The following is a 23235-nucleotide window of genomic DNA, read 5'->3' as shown; positions in this document are numbered from 1 at the left end:
CGAATCTGCTGGCATGCAAATGTCAAATGAAGAACAAAAGATGAAAGCGAAAATAACAACAATGCACACAATCTGCAAACCCTGCAAGCAATCTTGATCAGCTCATTAAACAATTAAATCTCCAACAGGTTCCGTTTTCCCATAAGAAAACCCCTTCAACAATGTACACACAGGAATGCTGTGCAATGCAATAATAGAAGTGCCCTGAGTATCTATTCAATAGACATTCCCATGGTTTCAGCTGTCCCAGGTGCCTGCCAGGATGTTGCTAGCCCATGCAACTGACAACCATTCCCTCTCAGGGCCAGGTGATTGACAAAGACACAACAGGCCACAGAGCTAAAACTACCTGTGGCTCTACTGCCAAGCACTCTGGCTTATAGCGCCATTCCCATACTGAACAAAAGCATCAAGCAACTGGAGATAGAGAGCCATATCAATTTCAGTTTTAATGAGCACCTTGTGTACTCAAGATTAATAAGTAGAGTCAGCAGCTATCATCTGCACCTTACAAGAACATGAAAAAATGCATTTTATGATTGTGGTTGTTATTCTAAGACCAACGTGAAGTCAGCTGGTGGCAGATTTATACTTTGATAATGACAGCATAGTTTATTTGGAAGTGAGTTAATCACATCTTTCAGCTTTCATATTTATCTCAATAGAGAACAAAACATTATTGTGAAGTGACATGCATCGGAAGTAAAGGAACTTCATCGCCCTAAAAGAAAAGTAAGCGACGAGCCAGAGGACCCAACCCTGAGATTTTGGGCCGACTTGTGATGTAAACAGCTGCATGTTATCCAGCTTACAGCAATGAGACGTGACCAAGCTTCCACCCTCCCTGGTTCATCATCTCCCAGGATCACTTCGAGGTGAGATACCATCAGACGGTAGTGATAGCATCAGATGCAGGCCTCCAAACATCCCTCCGCAAACAATATCGCTAATTTGTTCCTCTCTCTTACTTCCCCATAGTTCCACTTAGTGTGCGTAAGCTTTTGTTTTGTCAAGCGGAGACAGCGAGACAGATTCCTTGTCAAAACTCTTTTCCTTCAGGCCTCTTTCATGAAGAGTTGACTGCGCTGATGACTCCACTCATCTTTAAGAATGTGTGTGTATGTGTAGGTGTGTGGGTGACTTTGTGTATGTGTGTGTGTGTGTGTGTGCATGAACATAAGCCTACACATTTCCTTGCAGTAGCTGTTGAGCTCATCAGGTTTGGAGGAGACGGCTTCTCTGACAGGTGTCGTTAAAGTATGAGTAAGTGTATCTGTGCACGGGGACGCTCACGGGCTCACAGTTGCCTATTATTAAAGAAAACATTCTGCAGTCACCATAGCGATGGCAGCGCTCTGAGATGGCTGCTGGGAGTGCTGACAGGCCTGTGTCAGAGCAGAGTTTCCACCCCGGATCACTCCATCTCTCCACCCCTCTTCACATTTAATTTGTCAAACCACTGAAGTGTTCACTAATACTACTTTTCTTTTCTCTCATAACCCTACATATATTGTCATTTTCATTCTTTTAACTGTATTCCACCCATTCATATAGGTTCTCCTTGGCAGCCCCTCAGTCTCATGCACACACTTGAACACACACCTCTATGCGTTCTTGAAAGACAGGCAGCAGCAAGTAGAGCTTCCTCAGTTTTCACACTCTACCCCGGGCAACTGCCATGTCTTCGCAAGGTAAACCTTCATATTTACCATACAGTCCCATTATTTCCCACTAAAAAAAGCTGTCATCTCCATCTGTCTCCATAGATGCAAAACAAGAGAAACAAGTTTGTGCTTGAAAGTAACACAGATGTACAACTGTACTATGACTGTAATATGAATACACCTGATATTGAAGAGAAGATTGAGGGACTCAGTAAAAGAGGTTCAAAGAGTTTAACAAACAATAAGACAGTAAAAAGTTCATACATTACATTCAGCTGTCAGTCCCTGTAATGTTTATTAAGTAGGCAAATAATGGTGGCTAAAGATATGTGTGTGAGTGTGGCATACCGGTTCAAATGTCTCACCCACCAAGCACAGTTTACTGGGTACAAGCTGTCAGCTTATGTGTTCTGCATGACTCAGATTTTCTGATTAGTGGCCTGTTTGCATAGATACAGCACAACAAGAAACAAATGGGGCTGAAAAATAACTATTGGCATGCTCAAATGAAAGGAAGAATTTATGAAAATGAAGGTTCAAAATACGGTCAGTGACAAGTACCTTTAACTTTTGACATCGAAAGTGGCTCTATGTATATATGTCAGAGGGACGGATGAGCCTGCATTTTACCTTAATCTTTCTTTCCTATTACACACAAATATGAACAATTAATCACTTGTATCACTCATACTGAAAAAAACAGACACACTCGATCACATGAGGAGATTTAACAGCTTTTCTGCTCTTTTTTTATTTTAATGAATGCCCACTGAATGGAAATGGCAGACATTAACAGTTTCACCTCACTGCACTGGTAATGCATGTCAGACTACATATGAGCCATGTGATACTGTATATTGGCAAACATTGCAGTGTTTTTTCCTTCATGTCTGAATAGACTACATTTGCCAGATCTTTGTAAAGTAATATGCAGTAAAGTATTATAGATAAATGAAGCATGCATGTATGTTGTGGTATATTTTTAATCTACCATCAAATTGTTTGTCTGGTGTTCTCCCTTGCATGATATTTATGATACAGTACAGTGCTGTGCGTATCCTGTTGAAATAATGCTGAAAAGCCAAAAGAGCTAAAAAACGTAAACGTTTTAAAGCACTGGCAAACATTTGTTGATTCACTTCATTCAAAGTGTGTTGTAGTTAAGAGAATGCAAAAAGAAAACACTGTTGATGTAATGCACCTGTAGATGTGTTGACATGTCACCTCGCTGAACAATGACAAGTGTCCACCCCTTTTCAGTGAGCAAGCTTGTCAAAGTCCTCACTCTGATAATGTAAGTGAGGGGGGGGCAGAAAAGCTCTGTGGCTCGCATTGATTATATTCCTCCGACCATATGATGCTTCCAACATCCATACAGGTGGGACTGATGCATCTGTGTGGAGAAGAGTACAAACAATGCACGTTTAGCTGCTTATCTGTGATCTATTATGCTGACACCAGAGGAAGTTAGAGTGTGATGTAGGTGCTTGTTCATAGTCTCTACGGAATATCTGTCAAGTCTAAATTTTTGTGATTCAATTAGATTTTTCAGGAATTATGGTAGGTGACTTGCACTCAGTTTAAAACATCCACCCATCTTCCTCTGTGCAACCTGTCAAATTTTACATAGTTCTGTTTAAATGTGTCCTGGCATTCTGGTCTATTTGCAAGTCATGGTCATGCAAAAGGGAGCCTCTGAGAGATTTGTCATAGTGCAGCTATGTGATTTATTAATAATTTTCCACCGATGTGAAATCATCACCAGTGTGCTTTTACAAGCAGGATAATATCATAAACTTTTGGCACCCCCACCCAAGTTCTTTCATCTCATTCTCTTTCCCCCTTTAATTCTCCTCTTAATTTTTAAGACGCGTGGTAATAAAGTAGCTAGTAAGAATTGGAACAGCTGCAATCTGATGACAGATTCATGGTGAATTTAGGAAGAGGTTTTTTAAGTGACGCACAATGAAATTGTTACAGTTCAAGGCATGAATGGAGTTTGGAAAACTTGCTGGATGCAATCTGTTAACGAGCCACGACTGTCAAAATACTTATGGACAAGACGCAGTATATGTTGTGGTGTGCCAACATATAAGTGTAGGAAAACACACACACACTTTATTTCTCTTAATCGCTTACCTTTGCTCTCTCACCCAGCACACACACATGCAAGCTGAAAGTGTGCAAACACACATAAACCATGCACTGAGCCATCAGATACAGAGCTGCTGACAGTTGCTTTGGACTGATACTCTCCAGCTACAGTGACAGGCCTAACAAGTCTGAGCAGCGTATATTCATACACTTTTTCATTACCCTTGGCCTGAGGCCTTCGACACAGTAGGTAGTCGCAGCAGGGTGGGGCTCATGTACTTTTTACTGTGGCACCAGACCTGGCAAAGCAGCACAATTCTCACAATGCTGGGCAGCAGATAGTGGACTCCTTTAAAGTTAGTTCACACACTAGAGTACTTTGTCCAAGCCAATCTTAATCCTGATTATTTTGACAGCTCTGTTTTATTTTGTGTATGGAGGTGAAGGTGCAATTGCTTTACGCTCGATGGCAAAAATACCTGAATCTCAAACCCTTGAAAAGCTTTGTAAAACTCAAGCACGCAGTGTACACTTACATACATGACATCCCATAATTTGAATCCTGTCTCATTCCCAAGTGGTTGTGTATCACCAAGACAACATCTATATAAGCCTGTCCTCCCAGTGAACTGTGCTCTATGCCCTGACGAAAGCGAAGGGGAACAACAGCCCTCATGGCTATGGGACAGGTAAATTGCACTGCGAGACAAGGGGCTGTTTGTGTGAGACAGAAACATGACACGTTCTGATGCAGGAAGTGAGTTTTTTTTTTTTTTTCTTCCACCATAAAATAAAGAATTAAACCCTGGGAAGAGGGAGCATTATAGAAACAATACTGGCACCTTTGTGTCTGTGAAGGTGTTCGAACAAGGTAATGTATGACTGACAAGCAATATGTTCCCAAGCCGTGCAGGTCTCATCATGAATAAAAGTGCAGCCTAGTTTGTACAACAGAGGGATATTACCGTTCAACACTGTATGGTACAACAAAATTGCCCTTGGAGCTTGCCCAGGCAGTAACTGAGCTGTGGAAGTGTAACAGTCTTCTGTGTGCAAGTCACTACAAAGCAGACATGGAAGGAAATCTAAAGTTCTCCTCTTTCCTTTTTACAATTGCTTGTCATAGCTTTTTTTGCACTGGGCAACATTGTCAGACCAAATACTGGAAAGCAAGATCCAACATGCATAATATCTCATTTGCAGGACTCAGCTATTTTTTTTGTTTTCACTTAGTTGCCACTTATCAGCTTCCTCTTGTCCCCTGAGAGAAGTCCTTGTGTCTCTGAACATGTAAACCAACACCCTCACCATCCACAGTAAATCACTGTGCCTGTCTCATCTTAATGTAAAAAAATACTTTATGTCCACTTCAACAAGACAACAATTAAGAAACGTAAGGCATATGTTGCCTTCTGAGAAAGCTATAGGTTTGGCTCGAGACTTGATATCCTTCTGTGATGTGTAACAGTATCTGAATATAAAATCCTGTCAGCCTTACCATATAGCCCTGTTTGGCAGTGCTGCTGTTATGTTAACATATCACGTCATACAACCATTTTGTAATGCCAAGATGCAAAGACACTAATGATTTGTGCTGTGTGGGAAAGCTGGTGCAGCATTCATGGATGGGATATTGTGAGATTCAAAGATGAGTAATATATGACCATGATATAGATACCATATGTTCCCCTGGTTGAAGGATGATGAGGTGCTAGGACGTCAGATCCTCGACACTCAGAAAGCTGGGTGATAGAGTGGAGGAAAGGAAAGAGATGGAGAAGAAAACGAAGAGGGGATAGGAGGTACGGGTGCTGAGAGAGATTCAAAGACAGTTCCCATGCATCATGCCAAGCATTAGACTGGGGCATACAGTCTATGACCTCACTGCTCTGTGGCTGGGTAGAGTTGTTCAGCAACCTCACTGCATTAGCCCCTCCACTTTTGTGGTTTAGTTTGGGACGGATCAAGAAAGCCCAATTGGAGCACAGAACATGGAGGTGGGCTGGCAGCCCAAAAATGAGCTGGAGCCGGCCAAGTGCTTGTGGTTGTCTAGTCAGGTCAACCCTGGTCAGGGCAGACCATCGCCCCATCCATCCAGCAAAGAAGGCGTACCCTGGCCTCTGCAATGACTGCGTCACAAGAGAGAAGCCCCTCTGTCTGACCCAGGCCCTTAGTCTGTGCAACCCCTTTGGACTGATCTGCCATGCTGTTGCACTGGTGCAGATGCTGGAGCCGGAACAAGGATCACAGCCAACTGGCAATGGAGGTGGAACCACTACTCTAACCCTGCACTAATGTGAGAAGTAAGGCTGTATATGAGAGCAAGGGAAAGGACCATTTTTTGGGATTAGGGCACAGTACCCTTAGTGGATAAATTTAAGTGGTGACAGGATATCCTGCTGAGATACAAATAGAAAAAAAGAAAAGTTATGAGGGATAAAAGTCTACGATATGTGCTGGGCAGAAAAAAGGTGCTTTAATCTTAAATCCTATTCCATCCACAGTGCGGGTGTTAAGGTCCCAAACCATCCTCTGGTATTCAACTCTTTAGCAACCATGAATAATTGAATGCAAGTGTTACATTTAGCCATGTTGACGAAATACTGTAGACATCATTATATAGTTTCTATCCCTTTTTTTCAGAGTTTCACAGGGAATAGGTTTGTGTGCTAATCTGCAATAAGCAGATACAGTAATATTTGATTTGTACATTCCTATCCAGTACTAAGGGCATAAATATTAGCATTGTTTGCCTTATTAAATTAGCTTAAAAATTACATTAAAGTTATGTTGTATCTCTCTTTTTCTAGCCCATTTGTTTTATATCATTTGCACCCACTATACAGCAATATGCGGTGGATCTGTACATTAAAATGCTTGCAAAGCTGCAAAGCGCCTACTGTATGTGATGTTTAGAAAGAAGGAGATTAGGCTTGTGTAAATTGATTTGTAGGTTTAAGAATGTCCATGGACGTGCAGCAACATTCATGGTATGCTTACAATAGAAAGCTCTTTCTCTCTTTGTAACTTTTATTCCTCTCCCACAGAGCTGAACTTTGTCCAGCAGCTTTAGCCAGCTCTAGCAAGGATGCTAACCAGTCCCAGGTGTTGTCAGAGCTAGGCTAACACAGGAGGCCCACCTAGACTGTGAGGCCTTGGGTTTCACCTCAAACCGCAGGCAGCCCTCACTCAAAGATCCAAACTATACCATAAAAGTGCTGTGGCTAAATCGGGCTAGCGCTTGTGCAAGCACAACCCGTCATGCATTATAAATCTATCTACATTTCCATCATGTACTATGAATCTCAATCACATTTCTAAGTTATATGGACTAAGGTTGTTTTCTCTTGTTAAGTCCTCTGTAAGCTTTGAACAAAAGGGATTGCTCAATGCTCCCTGCCAACCAGTAGAGCAGTAAATAAAAGATTAAGGGATGCCAAACCTGAAACCAAGCAGGCTCTTTCAAAACGAGATATATTTGTTGTCTTTTATAAATCCTCATCTTGATTAACCAGAACAGACTTACGGACTTTGTCTGAACTTCCTGTGTTACCCACAATACTTCTTGTTTCTCTTTGAGGTGCACTGTATGTGTCTGGTTGATAAAAAAAGAGGCAGACCTAACCAGACGTTTCTTTTGAGTTACTGATCTGAATGTTGTCTACATATTTTTAAACTTCCAGAAATGTGACATTGGTCAACAGATAAACATGCTGTTTGCTGTAGAATACTGCTGAAGTATACAGTGCAGCTGCTACTTTTATGCCCATAAATCTGTACTGCCATTGTGCCTTAACTGTCTGTTAGATGTGGGTATTCGGCCATACAGGCAAATGTGAGCTCCACATGCCAGAAGTGTGTGAGGGCAATGAGGTTGCAGACACAGGCAGGTGAAGGGAGGGGTGCAGTGGCTACGTGCCTGCAAAATGGTTTTACAGAGGCCAGGCTAAGGGGACAGGGGAGACAGAAGGAGAGGATGCACTATGATAAATCTCCTATACAGTACACTCTGCCATCATGCTGTGCATATAGATATGCCATACGCATTATGCATGAGTGCAAACCAAGAACAAGCTAAATATCACGTAATCCCTTCCATATCACTTCCATCACAGACCTTCCTGTGTGCACACACTCATATAAACTCCCCTCACCTACAACCTCCTTGAGCACCCTCCAACCCTTATCTCTCATTCCTCCCCCTTTCGTCTTCTCCTCAAGTTAAAGCTGCCACCCTCCATGAAACGAGTGGTTCTAGATAGCAGCCAGGACGGCTTGATGACATCATTTTTTCCACAGCTACTATCGCCCCCATTACCCAAAATCCTGTTCGACAGTGTCATTATCTCACCTGGCATCGGGGCCATGATTTGTTGCCTGTGCACCCTGCCACTCCTCCCATGCCCCACTAAAATACACAAGCGTGTACGTACACACACATGCACCACACACATGGCCACCTCTACCCTGGAGTCTGAGCCAAAGCCTGCAGCAGGCAGTGCTGTGAGAACATGTCCACACACATCCACTTTCTTAGAGGCCATTTGAGCTTGTTTAGCTTGTCTAAGCCTGAGCAGAGGAGACAGTACAAAGCTGTGATACATTTGTCTTCCAATGGCAAGAATCTTTAAATCAGCAACGGAGGAAATAAAAGGAAATGCACAGAGAATGGTATACATCTTCCTGACTTCAGCTTTAACACAAAACCTATGTCACTGTGCCAGGCAGATCCCACCCCACAGCTGCAACACAGCATTTGGCCTGTATTAGAGGCACAGACACATCAACACCTTAAAGATGGACACAACTATATACCCCTAGTATAATTTAATCATTGCAAGAGACATGTCTCTATTCCAACATAATGAGGTAATTCCCTTATTGTCATGCCTTGCTCTCCCAACCAGAGCTGTATCACTTCATCTTAAATGTTTGATGAATCCACTGGGTTTTTATCTCTCCATGCCTTTTTATGCTACATTGCAGGGTCAGGCACAGGCTAACTGATGTCATCTGATTGTGAAGACTGATTTTTGTTTTTTGTAGTGTCTCTATCAGTAGTCATCTTATTCAGCTACTGTTTGTTTTTCTACCCACACAGAGACAGGTCTCTTGTCAACACTCACACATGACATCATGAATGAGAGGCATCTCATTGAGGTGTGAATTGTTGGGGAGGTAGGACTGTGTTATTTGTGTGTAAGACAGAAAGAGAAGCTAAAATACAGAGTGAAAGAATCAAGAGAGAGGTAGAACACACAGTAGGCCATGAGTTATGAGGAAATGAAACATAAGATCCCTCTTAAAGCCATGTCCTGTGGAGAGGAGTCCTACAGAGAGCAAGGTCTGTCATCTCTTTCACAACAAGGATCCATAAGCTTTAATAAATATGAGGATTTCCCTAATCATGCAAACCACAGTAAAAGGCTGCACAGCTAAACTCAAAATAACATACTGAAGTTATTTTAAGACAACACCAACATTAAAGAAATGTTTGTACATGCAGGTAAATAATTGAAACAAGTGCATAATTTACCACAGTTTTCAGTATTGGGTTATACATTTTTACATAAATTGTTTTCACTCAGACCTGGACTATAATGAGGCTTTCTTATATGGACATGTCAATCTTACATTAAATGTCCCTGCAAATGCTGTTTGAGTTGATCAGTGGGTGATGACTGACGGGTGAGTAACCATGGAGGAATTACAAGGAACATGAAAAACAAGTATTGTTACCTGCCTGTCACTGAGAGTACTGCATAAAAACAAACAATAAACACTTCTGTTCATGCACCTTTGGCAAACATACATTCATTTCACAAAAAAGTGTTTGGTTATGGAGGCCACCTGGTGATCAGGTGACCAGTGTGTGTTTGTGTGTGTATCAAAGAGGCAGCAAGAAAGAAAGAAAGTCTGTACTGGATTTGTATGTATGAAAATTATGAAATGTGCAACCAGTATATACAGAGTATGTTCATTCAAGAAAATCTGGTCAGTCCTGTAGATAAATGTGCATGTGTGTTTATTGGTTGTTGTCATGCAGGTGCAGGACAGAGAGCAGGGAGGGAGGAGGTGAAATACTGCGTGGTGTTGCGTTGTGAGGAGGTAGTGGGTGGTAGGGGTGGAAGTGCAGTGGAGATAATCCCAAGCTTTTGCCCTAAGTCCTGTGCACGCTGGGCAGATCAGGGACTAAGGGAGGAGTGGTGCTACCCCGTGGCAGTCACCCAGCCCCGAGCCTTCCACCTGACCAGCCTGGCAGCCTTGCAGCATGCAGGCCTGGAAAATCAGCCTTCAACTTCGATCAGGAGCTGCTGAACAGCTACGGCTAAGTCTGGCTGAACAGACTTTGAGCCTGCTGTTGGCGTGACTGTGTCCTAAACTGCCCCTGTCCACTCAGCATTAGCATTCTCTGAATATTTGCTCACATGCAGAGCCTCAATTTCCTGGTCACCTCAAACGCTTCATACAGTTTCATATTATTTGTAAATGAGTGTCTTGAGGCGTATAATAATAGCTATTGTTACTACTGAGTGAGACTGAAGTGTCTTGTGTATTAATAAGCAGGGCAGAGAGGGTCAGTGGGTTAATGCATTCAGTATGGCTATGTGTTTGGCCCTAGGGAAAGATGAAGTTGAGAGGTTAACCCAGGGGTCAAAAGGTCAGGTAACCCCAGAGCACTTCTCCAGGCCGAGCCCCGATTCAGCTGGACACCCTGAGGAGAGACTCCTTCAACCCACACATCAGCCTTCATGCAGTTGGGAGCACCAGCTGTGGAGGGAAGGAGGGAGCTCAGCTGACAGGATGTGTTCCAGTCCCCGGACACTTTTTCACTCCCATCCATCCATCCATCCATCCCACATTTGTTTGTTATCAACAGTACTAAGTACCTTCTAAGATCATTTCAAACTATTCCCCACGTAACAGCAAAGTTTAAACATTTTTATGTAGTCGGAAACAGCTATAAATAATGCCTTTAAATGGTTTTAAATTACACCAATTTCTGGATGTAAAACCGAAAAAAACTTTGTGGTGTCACAGTTAATTGATCCCCCAGTGGCAATGAACTGTGGCTCTTCCTTAGCCGGTCGTAACCCCTCGGTAACCCCACAACCACTGCTGTCATTATGGCCATCACTAGAGCCCTAATCATGTAATATGCGAAGCTTGGCTCCAGCCGTGAACCCACAGCTTCACACCCATTGTCCATTGGCTCACTGAGTGACTCCAACATGCCCTGGTTGTAAACATATAAACAAGAGCCTAGCACAGCTATGCTGGAGGGATTCTTTAGATAGTTGAGCTGAAAGTTTCCCCATTTTAGACCACAAAGTCACTGTCACTTCCCTCTATCTGCTATACTGAATAAGTCCCTCTCTTGCTTTTCCTCTCTTGGGGGAGTTCCCAGGTGCTTCAACTGAATGCAGATGGTCAAATGTGAGATGACAGGAATAAAACAGGAAGGACTTGACAGAGGGGCATTTAATGGTCTGATTCTCAGTATATGTCAAGTATGAGTACAGCAGTGTGATCAGATTGAGTTAGGTCTCTTAGGTGTAGTCTTTAAGGAGTGAACAAAGGGTGTGCAACTGGGTGAAAGAAAGATCATTCAGTGATAAGTATACTGCTTTCTCGTGAAATGAAAGGATTTCAGTTAGAGTACCTTCCCACACTACAATTCTGTGATTTCTAATTATACCAAAATATATTAGCATTATGTCTCATGAGAAACAGGGCCTGATCCTAACAGGTGCCAAATTACACTCACCTGCAAAGATGACAATGTCATTCAAACTGCTTCAGCTGTAGATGGGACTTTTTGCTAATGGCTGTTCTCAGGAGGATTCAACGTGGGAATGCTTTGTATCCACAAGTGAGCACAATGAAACTTTTCACATTTGAATTTGAAAAGCTGAATCACACCAGGCAAGCATTTTCTAAGAAGTTATATTAAATCACACCTGACAGAAGCACACACACAAAGCAACAAAAGCACAGTTAAAAGTTCCTGTATTTTCTCAAACTGAACAATATACACAATCAACAGCCAGTGCAGGCAGCATTTTGGCACAAGAGTCTTGCAACCAGATTGGCAGAAGAGAGGCTGGGAGGCACACAACCCCATGGTCCTGTTCTCCCATGGAGCCAGCTGCTGGAAAATTTTGCACAATCTTGACTTAGTCAATCAGGCACCCACCCTAAAACACCACTCACTGTCAGTGATTGATGTGTGTTCCTATGGGCCGCAGAAAATCCAAACGTGCTTCAGCATATAAGCATGTCACACAAAACATCCATATTCAGAGGGTCTGGCCTTTTGGGCTGAAAAAAGGTTATTTTAGTGCTCCACTTTGCCTGATCAGGTTGTATTATGTGTCGTATGTTGCCACTGACAGACGCTACTGCTGCACTTTACTCCAGAACTCTCACTGACTGGACAAAGGCCAGTGCTATGCATTTCTCCATCCAAATAAAATTCCCTTAAATGAGTGGATTCATGTTTGTTTCTGCACACAGTTAAAGTAAACTCTGGGGAATAGCTCAGCTCAATTACTGTGTTGTTTTAGCAAATGGACTTGCTGAGTTGTGTCCAGACACTTATGAACTGCTAAAATTCACTCAGCTTAAATTCTAGAAATACTCTACAGATGTTTTGAAAAAGTACATAAAATATTTCATGATTGGATTGGCTTTGAAATTAGAATCATCATTTGGAGGACATTAAAGTGTCACTATTGAAGAAATGACCGATATAAAATCTTTACTACTTCAAGGTGACCATTATGGACCATCTGCACCATAAATTAGTTTTTAATTTTCATGATACACTGATTTAAACACCATAAACTTATTTGAACCATTTTCTTTTGTCCTTTCTTAAAGGTACCCTACAGAGTTTTTGACCACTAGTAGTACTGTGGAGCAATGTTTTTCACATATGGGTAAACATTTCCCCTTTCCTGTGTGTGTGTGTGTAAAACAGTGCACACGCAAAGGCACACGGCTGATGAGGACACGCAGTGCCTATACACAATTACATCAATCTACAAGTGGAGAGAATGCACCAAGAAATGCAGTACTGCTGTCAAGTAAACATGGATGTAAACACTGCAGATGCAAAGAAAAAAACTGCTTTGCAAACACTTGCATCAGATTTGTTAAGCCTCTCAAAGATACACATAATGTGCTTCGGTGACTAACACTGAATGTAAACACACTTTGTTTACAGGAAAAATCCACAGGGCACCTTTAACGATAAAATGATAAACATCACAGATGTAATATGTGCTGCTTATCATGTTTATGTACATTGTGCCTTTATGATGAACTAAACTTCTTTGATCAAATTATGTTAAACTAAAAAGTAAAAAATGAAAAAAACATTAATTTAAATGTATGTCATTAACAGACTTTGAGGCTCTCAAAATTACTGTTTATTGAAATATGATGATTATGTAACATGCTACTTACTTACTTACTTACTTACTTACTCACAATGCACCCGAAATGGATTAAACATGATATACTCTAAAGAATTATGAATGGTGTAGACCCCAGAGCTTTCGAAGAAGTAGGAAGCGTTTTGAGTTTCTTGTGAGGACAAGAACATTCTGGGGCTCGCTGATAAGATCATAAAATGTCAAATTTCTGGGCTACATTTCAAGCAGGATGAACAGGAAGACAAAGCGGCCTTTGAAATACAAACACAAGTGAAGAAAAACCCTGAGTCTGCAGTATTTTGATCATCCTCTGTTTCAAGAAAAAAATCAGGCCTAATTTTGTCTTGGATTCCTCAGATTTCTGCCGACAGGATGCATTCGGGATTTAACCTTTACCCTCTTTGGTATCATTATCAACCATTAACAGCCTAAATATAAACTCAATAAGATGTTAGAATATTTTATTTGGCCTGAACCTCAGTCACTTTTCAGCGTATTGCATGAACACGAGTAGTTTTAAAGTGTGCCATGGTCTCCGACAGAAGGTGGGAAAGGAGTAGATGGTGTCGTTTTTTTCCCATATCTTTGTTATGGCCTTAGCTGTGTGCAAATATGGGTGTCCAGCAGTTCTCCTGGTGTAGATACATGTGCAACAGGCAGCTGAATCAGAAGTGCATGTTGGTGCTGAGGGCCTCACTGGTTGTGTAAACGGGGCCTGACTACCCTGAGAGCTGATGGTTATCGACCATCCCAGACCCAGGAATGACAGCTTTTATCTAGAACTGGAACTGGGATTGGCTATGTGAGATACATGTCTATGTGTGTGAGCGTGTGTGTGTGTTTGCAATACCTAGAGTGTGTTTTAGGTAGTTTCTGTTCAGATCTCTGGGGGAATGGGTTCAGATCTTGTGCAGGAATACATCCGTGTTGCACACAATACTGCTGCATGAGTGACACAACACCACCATCTTGTTTGTGCTAGCATTGTGATAGATGGCCGTGTGAGTTCTTGTTGTTCCTCACCCCTCTGCCAACTCTACACATCAGGAAACGAAATTCATGTGCTGCATGTAAAAAGAAACTCTGTGTGCGTGGGTCAAGGGGTCACTCCTTTCTCTGACCAGAGGATTCCTGCAGTGTGGGAGGCAGCAAACTGACAAGACAAAATAATGAGATCCTGATATACAGTGTAATCACAGCTTATAACTCGCATACAAAAAGCAACTCGCTCTCATACAACATCACTGGACCCTTTGCACAATATCATCAGAGCTCATCAGCAACTACTCATACAGGAGGCAGCAAGAAAACACTGGCTATTTATCAGCCATTGTAAGGCACTATATGGGATCTTTGGATGTGTCTGTACTATGGGTGGTTCCAAACACAGACAAGGTGCTTTACCTACTTGTTTAACAACAGTAGTATATAGGGATTTAGTCAAGGAAGTAGACATGACTTCCAAGTAAAATGTTGAGACCCTTTTGAGGAAAACATGTGAATTTATCATGTGAAACAGGAAGCATTTTCTATGTCACCAATTTACATATTAGTATGTTGTTCTGAGTATTTCACGTGTCAGCATATTTTCATCTGCTTTTTCAGTTTTCTAATGATCAATTTCAAAATATTGCCTGGCATTTTTATTTTTCAAACACATAAATATACTGCAAACACATACAAATATAATATTAAAATTATAATATATTTTCTTTTAATGCTGCATGCATACTACACAAATAGTGTGGCCAACATTTCTTTCTGACAGCTTCACTTGAAGACATCATTTGTCCCTACAGTTGACAGGATGACACCCTCTGTCTAAATTCACCAGAGACATAATGAGACATCTCTATCTGACTGTGTTTTCCAAGGTAAACTCCAGAATATCACCAGAGCTTCTAACTAAGTGGGCAAGTACTGACCTGACCTTTGACTTGACATTTCTTTCACAGAGAGAAGAAATGAACAACACTGTTGGGGAAAACGCACCTCTAGAATGTTAGTGTCTTCCATTTAAATCTGATCCTTCCTCTTTGCCAGTCAGACAATAAAGGTCAAGCCACTACAGTTGCTTGCTGAATCATCCTCTGCTGGAAAGTTTTCAAAATTTGAAGTGAAAAAAAGGGAGAAAATAAAAATCATTTGTCATAATTTCCCCTGTCGGACAGATTTGCCTCTGCGGCCAAAAGTGGGCAAAAGTTCAAACGTGGTGTTCAGCGGGCTGGGAGTGACGTTCTCACCAAGCAGGGACAACTCAAAGTGTTTGAGGTGGTCTCTCTGTTGGAATTCTGAATCCAGGAGTGAAATGGCCTGTCAGTGTGATGTATGATGTAGAGGGGACAGAGGGCTGGCATCCTGGACTTGATAGCATCTACCAGACAGGCAGGAAGCACACATGCACATGAAGTCTTTTACTGTCTCACACATCTGCATGATATACTTGCATGAAGAATGTGTCATTAAGAGGCAAATAATAATGCTACAAATGAAAGGTCCAGTGTGTAACTTTTAAGAAAGGTCTATCAGTATAATTTAAATATAATATTCATAGCTAGGTTTTCACTAGTGTATAATCACCTGAAAATAAGAATTGTGTTTTCGTTTCCGTAAGTTTTAAGGCGACGGTAGTTTCTCCTTCACACTTGGATTGGAGGGTGAGGTGAGCGGGTTGTAATTTGCTACTACATTGCTAAATGGCACTAAATCCTACACAATGGTCCTTTAAAGGGGAACTTGGCAACTCTAGCCATATTCTCGCTGGTTTTCATTTTTTCAGTTCAGGCCATGTTTTTCACGAGCCTCCCCCTAAGTCTAGGACGTTTATTTCACAACAGTTTCGTAAACAACTCACTTGCGGCACCTCCTCCCCTTTCTACGCTGCTGATGTGCGCCTTTTTATCGGCGGGCAACTTTTTTTCATTGGGGAGCAATATCTCACCGGGTGGGTTAATACATTAACCACTAACCGTTATTGGAGGGCGGCGTGTGCGTTTAATGTGGAATTGCGTAAGAAGCCGTTCAATGTTCTCGCTCGTTCTCGCTTTCGTTCTCGCGGTCTGTCGCGGTACTCTCGATTTCCATTTACCGGGACGGTAGTCCCAAAGTTGCCACGGTTGGTTTTCGCCCCTGGGGTCGCATAGGGGTCGCCAGAGCGGGGGTGGGGGGGTCACATTTCGTCACGGAACGGCCATTGATGGGGGGCCGCGGCGCGGCAGTAACCATGCAAATGATTTGGCTAAAGGGGTTTATTAAGCTGAGAAAGTTGCAAGTTCCTTTAAGTTAAGCTCCTAGAAGTAATGAGGATAGTAATACCTTCTGCTGATCGTATTGACTTGTGAATGACTGAAAGCACGTCACCCACAGTCATGTGTGACCCTAAAATTAAAACCAAAGGGCAAAGGACTTTATCAAGAGATAAAAGGTTTCATGATCAGTCGCTTTCACATTGGTGATGTACTGTATAGTTCTCTTGTCTATAATATTTTTTCTTGTAATCATTCTCCAGAGACCAGACGTAAGGAGAATGCTGCGCTGGAATCAAAATGTGGCTGTGCTATAAGGTCAAGTCACATCATCTTTGCTCATAATTGAAAGTTAACCACATCACTCTCCACCTCACCCACCTCTCTCACTCTCATTACACCCACCCCCCTCTCCATCCTGCCCAACCCCACCCCCAAAACTCTCCCACACCCCTTTGCCCCCGCCCCTTGCCTTGCCACTGCCTCTCTGCATTGATGCTAATAATTACCACTGAATGGATCTGCAGATTCCCATGGATGTCAGTGGAGCCTTTGGCCTGTTCTGTCGCTTCCCTCCTCCTCCTCCTCATCCTCTCCTGTTTCCCTGAGACTCCCCCTACCCCTTCTCAATGGGGATTAAGAGAGAGGGAGCGAGGCGAGGGATGGAGAGGGTGAGAGAGGGTGCTTTGCCAAACTAAGGGATGGTTTCCCATGCAACTGCCTCATCTATGTCACCTTGCCAATCAAGGCTGTCACCATGAATAAACCAGAAACACTGCTTCATGTTTTATGACTTTTGGGAAGTACATAACCTTAATGTCACTATCAATTTGCTGTTTGTGTATTGATAAAGTTCTTACTTGGGTAAATTTGGCCGTAATAAACTCAAGGTAAATCCCATGACACATTAGAAAGTGAAAACCTGTAGGAAAATAGTTTACATCTATAAAGAACAATTGTGGAAAATACAGAGAAAAGGGAAAGTAGTGGATTCCCACCATTTCTCCTGTGCAAGCAGAGCTGAGTGGATCGACGTCATGGTCACTGGGAGCCCACGCACCCTCAGCATGCCAGAGGTAACCGATACCCAGTCAGCGCTCATCCAAGCTCAAAAACCCACTAAAGCTATGCTTTCTTCCAAGGAAGTCCAAGGAGGGGCCAACCCGGCACACCACAAGGAACAGCAAGAAAGAAAAAGCATGAAAACTGTAAGAGGTGCACTTTAAAGTGGGCAAGAGTCTTGGCATGATGGACAAGATAAAGACAGAAAGCTGTATGGGAAGAGCAAAAAGAGAAAGTTATCTTATGTTTTCAATTAAAAACGGTATGTACCAACACTACCATGTGTCATACATGACTCTTGAATGCAATATGTAACATTCAATATGTGGGCCTTTTCCAAGACCAAGTAGTAATTGTGTCATTTTTTTCTTCAGATGCAGTGCCAATTTGAGGAAATGGTTTGGAGTGCGCTTAAAGGCGTCTATGCTGCAGGAGTGTTTGGAACCAACAAGGTTTGGCTCCGAGCTGCATGTCAACCTCACTTCAAATTATCCTCATTAACGACAATTCCAAGGGGAAACGGCCATTTGTATGTGTGTGATACTCTGGTGTACAGGGCCTGTAATAGTCCTGGATGTACACCAGCATGAAAAGTGGCATTTATTAGTCAGGGTCACAGGTTGTAATGAGCTGAGCAAGGCAGCCAATAGCAGCTCTTTTGGCTCTGATACTGTGGGAGAACCCTGGATTTTTTTACTTGACGTCATACACTAATGAATAGAGAAACACCCCGATTTCACTCCTTTTTCAAATTGTGGGTACATAGAAAAGAGGGAAAAAGAGTTTACCTGTGAAAACATGCAATGCATCTTAAAATAAAATGTATATCAAAAAAATGTATAGAAGATATGCTAATATACTGAAAAGGGTACGGATAAGGATGAAAAAAACACTTAAGGCGTGAATCCTCTGCACTACAACAATGTCTTCATTAATCAAAGAAAATTAATCATGTCTTGAGGGCTGTGCATGAGCCCACATCCCTCTTCAAATGCCCCCCTCTTTCACCCCACAAGCACACACACTCCCTCCTTGAACCTCATGAGAGAGAAAGTGAGACACAATGAAACTTGCACCAAAACTTGGCAGAGCTTCAAGTGAGAGCTCAGTGGTCGACACAAAGCTCATGCTTGACATTAAAAGTTTGCGGCTTGACACTTCTTGGTGGAATACTTTTATTGCAGAATGTTACATCAACACCCCGTATAGGGGAGAGGTGGAATGAAGAGGGAAGCCTCCATGATATCCAAGACAGCGTTCCTCATCCCGTCTCCTTCTATCATTTCCCAAGAGTGTTTACCGCAAACACAAGAGCAACGCTGCCTTAGCTCATTATGGACAGCCAAGCCGCAATATACTGCCAAGTCCTGCCCCACAGCCTGGGCCTAGCTCTGTTGTCTTGGCAACCCAGCATCCAAGAACATGGAGAGGAGGGTTGTGTGTTGGTGCTGGTTGTGATGTGTTAGGGGGGGGGGTTGCATGATGTCATCCTGTGGCATGGAGGGGGCCAATCAAACCCTGAGAAAATTATGTCACCTTTTGTTGAGCCGGTCCATTCAGGGCTATAGAAGTGCAGTGAATTGAAAGCTGCAGAGAGGTCATTTTTCCCCTGAGCTGTGTATGTGTGTGAGAAAAAGCGGGGGAGAAAAAAAAAGTGGGGGGAAGGGGTAGGCAAGCAGGGAAGTCCATTGTGGACATGCTAATGTTGTTGACCATAAGCACGGCCATAAAGATGTCATGAAGCTCAACTTCCAAAACATCAACGCCGGGGCCTTCACACTCCTTTTTTTTTTTTAGATGCCGATGACCTCGTCCCCCACAAATTTGATTCTTAATATGATCCCCATGATGCTTTGAACAACTTGTCAGAACATTGTCAAGCGCCAGAATAAAAGCCTGAGCACACTGCAGTGGAGCCAAACCTGATCCGCTTTGTTTTATTGCTGAGAGAAAGACAACAATAAGCAACCCCTTGAGGAATAATTACCCCCTTAGCAACTCTGCTACTCCGCACTCCTGCACCTATGTCCCGTCCCCTGCAGGGCCTGTAGCCCCCCTGAGCCAGTTCTTATTCAATCACAGCTGAAGCTGACAGTTCAATGGGAAGTTAGTGCTGAATTGTTGAACTCACTTAAACTATTTGAAAACAATAAAATGCATTTCTAGTGTACACTGGAATGTCGACGAGACGCTGTGGATATTTCTATCCACAAAACGGCGAAAACATGAGGTTTGATTCATGTTGACCTGTGACATTTAAACACTTCTCTGTCAACATCATCATATATAACAGACACTCAGCTCAGTAGGTAAACACATTTTCCCTGATGTCATTTTTTAGGAAAACATATGATTAAAATAAATGATTTTAGTTTTTTCACACCACTTCACAATTGACCTACTATTCACACTGGTATTAGTGACATAAAATCATGTGACTCCCAATAACTATATAAAATAATGTCATGTATTTATTTCGACTTTAAACATCAATTTGACTTTGAATAATACAACTCCTGATAGTCTACCGAGTGGCAGATTGGCACATACTGGCCTAACTAGTAATGAAGCCAGCGTGACTAACAGTAAGAACAGACACATAACGAACATCACAAAAGCATCTTATCAGTTATTAATCTCACATAGCTGCAGCTGCAATGACAAAACAAACAGGCACCAGCTTGGATACATTTTCCTTTTTTTTTATTTCTGCAACAGGGTTTTACAGACACAACAAACGTTATGGGGCTATAAATCATCATGAGAATAAACACTTTGACAGGATTATTAATCAATATTAACACAGGCTGCCAATGTGACAAAATTTTTTGGTTTGCATTCATCAGCACCTTGATTACAATAGCCTCTTTGTCATCGCAATTACAAGACATCAAATGATAACGTTACATTTCCAGTGCCAGTAATCATTCTGGAGAATCTTCTCTTCACTAGATAAACCTTGTATGTGACTGCACTGGTGTACGCGCTGTCTCCAGCCTGTTAAATTGGAGCTACAAAATGAAAATATCTGAATCTGATTATTTTCCATTTACAGTTCCAGCACTTGTTGATACTGTATCCAGAATAACACAGTGTATGTCACAACTGCAGTGTATGAGCAACAGTGTGAATAAACGCTGAATATCAAAAGCAGATGTACATTGCAGGAAAATATTAATCCAGGTTCAATTTAGAAAAAGTCAAACAATGTGTAGATCCATTGTGGTTATTCTGGTAAGTGTACATTCATCGAGCTGACTTTCCTATCGAGCAGCTCTCCAGACAGGGTTGACTGATCTGTTCCATAATGTCTGAGCAGCAGAATACACTCCACTGTCCTGCTGAGTTTATGTCACTGCTTCTCCAGGTCCAAGCTGGGTTGGATCCTGAGAGCGAGACTGTCAGTGATGGAGCTCACGCTGTTCGCAGCCATGCCAGGAGCAAACATCTGCTGCAGGGGATGCTGGTCCACAGTCCAAACCAGGATTTAGTATGATCCTAGAAACATAATACAGAAACTAATGATTGACTGAAGCCAAAAACCACTTGAAGCTTGAACATTGACACATGTTTCTCATACCCATGCAAAAGAAAATTAGACGTATTTAATCCTTTCTGGCAACTTTTTTTTAATGTTAAAAGTAACTGCTCGGTGATGTTACTTCAAATAACCAGAGATTCATAGAACACCCAAAACTGATCAATCTGCTCCGCTGATTCATTTAGCAGATTGAAACGGATTTGGCTGCTTTCACAAACTTTCCACACAAAAAAGGGCTTGAGGATTCAAACTGGCAAAAAGAAGTTGCAGATGAACCACCCAGAGCCTTATCCACAGCTGAAATTATCACATTATAAGTAGTGGCAAAGTCCAGCCTGTGTGTTTTACTTCCAGCGATGGGGATACGGATCAACAGGACTTCTCACGGTGCAGCTGGAACGAGCTACTTTTCAGTCCAAAACCAGAACTAAAATGTCACCCTAGTATCACTGCAGGCCAAAACATGATTAAAAAGACATGTCCTATTTCAATGATTAAAGAAATGACATATTACTTTTATCTAGAATATAAGTGAGGAAGAAGATGAGAAAATTGTTTTTATATCCGGAACAGCTGAATGGTTATGTTGTTGTCTTATGAGAGCAGTGCTGATCGGTGTACAACATCTGCTTTCTAACCCCTAACGTCAGAAAATCCCACAATGATGTAATTCAGGTAGGTGGCCTCTTGACAACAACTCTGCTTTACCTGTGCTTGTGCGTACAACCGCCCACACAAAATGACATTATGTTGTCTGCCCCAACACACCATCCACACACTCAGCCCTGCAGTTGTCATGGCAGCAGAGTGGCGGGACCGGCTTGTCCCGCCTGTTCTTTGCCTGGGGTAGGAGCAAATGTGTCAGATAATAAGTAGTCATCCATCAATGTTTCTCATCTTCTTTTTGCCTGTCTGCACCTCTGAGTTGCTTTACCTGCGAGGAGTCACGTTCCACCAGTCTACAGGATGTGGCATCACTCTCGTACCATTTCTTAATCTCCCTCTTCCTTCACCTCTCTCTCCTTCCCCTAGGCCTCACACATCATCAACTTTTTCCAGCTAGCTTCCCCTGGTCTGAGCTACAACCACTCTTTTGCTTTTTGTTAACACTCTATTATCTACCCTCATTTTTTTTTAAGCTTTTTCAACTTCACCACTCAACAGTCACCCTTTTTCTGGATTTTGTCTCTCTCTCCATTTGCCCTGTATTCTGTTTTTTCCCTTCCCACGTTTGTCTCCTATGCCTCACCTTGGAGCAAAGCCCTTGGAGCAGCATCAGCATACAGAACCAGGTCCCAACCTGCCTCTGAGTCTCAGCCTGCCCGTGTATGCCTGTCTGTGCCTGGGGCTGTGACTGAGGCCGGCCCCTATCACCCTCCCTCATCAGCACATCTACTGTACCTGTCTGCTGGCACACTGCCATCCACACACAGAGTTCCCCTACACTTACCCAGAGAAGCTGGTAGAAGGAAAAAAAGAAGATAATGCAAGCCTAAAATCTATAGAAAAAAACTACGCAAGTTGGGGTCAAGCATGTATGACCTCCATTGAGAACACCCACGGCTACCCTGGGAGGCGCACGTATACAGTACCGCTCATTCAGCCTGCTGGCTGCCCCACACAAGCCCATCAACAGGTTTATTTGAAGGCCACCGACTCTGTGGTGGGTCATCAAAGCATATCTTCATTCAGTTCACTGAAAGGATCTGAGGTTCCTGAGAGACGCCGTGTTTGAAGTGATATCTCTGTGCCACTGCATTCTTTACTGTGCTGTCATGACTTGAGTTACACAATAAAAAACGAAAGAACATGGGCATTAAGCCAGTGCCACCTCCCTTATCATGTCTCACATACATGTGAACTATTGCAGTGGTTCACAACCTTTTTCCTTAAGGGACCCTCATTCTATCATTAACTGAGTAAAGTGACAATCTCTGACTCATATTATATTCAATGCATAACAATTGCAGTACAGAACAACTGATAAACTGAACAATGAACCCAAATATTGCACAATATATAATGCAATAACTGAACAATTATTTCTAGTCAATACTGTATCAGAGATCGGCGCCCGGTTAGCTCAGTGGGTAGAGCTGGCAACCCATGTACCGAGGCTGAGTCCTTGCTGCAGCGGCCCAGGGTTCGAATCCGACCTGCGGCCCTTTGCTGCATGTCATCCCCTCTCT

General features: G+C 42.5%; 1 long non-coding RNA gene across 1 annotated transcript in view; it reads right to left on the bottom strand.

The window, feature by feature from the left end:
- Nucleotides 1-20175: 20175 nt before the first annotated feature.
- Nucleotides 20176-23235, bottom strand: part of LOC118323643 — a 51390-nt gene continuing 48330 nt past the window's right edge. The window contains exon 4 of the long non-coding RNA XR_004796502.1: nt 20176-21003. This is a non-coding gene — a long non-coding RNA (uncharacterized LOC118323643). The remainder of the gene's footprint in view (nt 21004-23235) is intronic.

Source organism: Morone saxatilis, unplaced genomic scaffold (assembly GCF_004916995.1).
Source record: "Morone saxatilis isolate NCDOM2014 unplaced genomic scaffold, NCSU_SB_2.0 Contig14, whole genome shotgun sequence".
Taxonomy (NCBI): Eukaryota; Metazoa; Chordata; class Actinopteri; family Moronidae; genus Morone; species Morone saxatilis.
Note: the sequence above shows the minus strand (reverse complement) of the source record. Positions and strands in the feature narration are given on the sequence as shown.